Source organism: Macrobrachium nipponense, chromosome 33, assembly GCF_015104395.2.
Source record: "Macrobrachium nipponense isolate FS-2020 chromosome 33, ASM1510439v2, whole genome shotgun sequence".
NCBI lineage: Eukaryota > Metazoa > Arthropoda > Malacostraca > Decapoda > Palaemonidae > Macrobrachium > Macrobrachium nipponense.
In genome coordinates this window covers 32,402,440-32,404,177 of record NC_087219.1, presented here as the reverse complement: position 1 = coordinate 32,404,177, position 1,738 = coordinate 32,402,440, and the positions used below count along the sequence as shown (strand labels likewise).

Below are 1,738 nucleotides of genomic sequence, written 5' to 3'. Positions count from 1 at the left end.
AGTTTGGCGAAGAAACATTTGTGAAGCTGAATGAACCTTTTAGCTCGCGTTGGAGAAGGTCTTGCAGACGATCGCATTCCATCACAGGAGCAAGAGTGCATGGTTGTTGCTGGGTTGAACTTGCTCAGATTGCAGGTATGAAAAATTTGAAAATATTTTACGCTTGAGATATTGGAAATTACCCATTTTTCAGTAGAAGGGTATGCAGCAGTAATTAGTGGACTGTAATTAGCTGTATACTTTCATGATGTATGAATTCACCTTCTATCATTTTAGTAACTGATACCTTTGTAATTAAGTGAACTATATGGTAGTACTGTAAATGTTATCATTGCCTATAGTAAAAAAAAAAAGAGTTCATCATATCTAAATGTTTTTCCATTTTGATATATTTTTTCCAGTTACATTCAGCAGTACAGAATCACACAGATGTGGAAAGTATAGGACTTCGGGTGGGTTCTTTTCTCCTAGGAAGCTTGAAGCAACGAGTTGTCAATCTTGCAAGCAGTTCTGGAGTTTTGCCTACAATTCAGGTATGTTGTGTCACAGTGTGTATGTTTACCTCAGTAGGTAAAAGGGAAGATTTAAATTTGTTCACAGAACAAATCAGCCATTGCTTCAGTGAACATGAATAATCTTTGACTACTTTGATTTAAATTTTTTAATCCTTTACAAAGAAATATTTCTTTATGAATTTATAGTGTCTGGAAAGGATTCGATATCAAGAATGGGACATTGTCCATATTTTGTAAAATGGAAACAAAGTTCATTTATCCTCACATGTCCCTGTTATGATACATGTATTGGAGAGGGACCATTGTGAGTGACAAACTGAGCATCATAACTACATGTTCCAGCCTATTCGAACCAAAATGAATGTTAGGGATATTGTTGTCAAAGCAATAAATATGGAAAGGCAATCTTCTTCTCTCTCTCTCTCTCTTCTCTCCTCTCTCTCTTCCTCCTCGTCTCTCTCCTCCTCTCCTCTCTCTCTCTCTCTAGCCCTTGTAATAAAATCATAATGCTATGGCAAGAGTGTGATGTAAGGCATTTAAAACTTTTGTAAAAGTATCTGAATAGCAAGGTTGTTGCATGGTGAAATAAATGATATGATCTCTGTGGTAAGGGTGTTTTAATAGACTTTCAGTGGTAGGTCTTTTATTTTTTCAAATTTAATATGTATCAGCAGTTTTCCTTTAATTTAATATTCTTTACTCACTCTCTCTATAAGGGAGCTGCCCAAGCAACATTACAGACAGGCTGGTCTATTTTGCTGCCAACAGCAGAGGAACGGGCCAAAGCGCTGTCTCTCTTCCTTACCTAGCACAGGTAAGTGTTTTTTAGGGATGGATATAAAGTAAAATATTGAATTGCATAGTTTTTTTTGGGTTGGGTTCTGAATTCAAGGTATGCAGTTTTATTGGTGTGCTTTCATTCCCTGAAGTGAAGTTACAAATTTAGTAAGAAATAATGGCATTTTAGTAAGCCAAATCAAAACTGAAAGCCAGTATGATTCCATAGTCATTTCATACAAAATAAGAAAATTGTTCTTGTAAGCTTTTGTTGAATTGTTGTAAGGTTCTGTATATCTTTAAAATGAATGATCATGTATATGTTGTAAGATACTGATAAGCTTAGGAAGGTTTTTTTCTAATTCCATTTAGATCATATGTCTTTTTTATTGTACACATAATGTCAGACTTCTAGACTGGAATGGTCCAGTTTTCCATGCTTCAAA

General features: G+C 35.1%; 1 long non-coding RNA gene across 1 annotated transcript; it reads left to right on the top strand.

The window, feature by feature from the left end:
* The first annotated feature begins 7 nt into the window (after positions 1-7).
* Positions 8-1,318, top strand: LOC135202721 (uncharacterized). Its single transcript, XR_010311800.1, has 3 exons — positions 8-135; positions 402-533; positions 1,232-1,318. It is a non-coding gene; the product is annotated as an uncharacterized LOC135202721 (long non-coding RNA).
* The last annotated feature ends 420 nt before the right edge of the window (positions 1,319-1,738 follow it).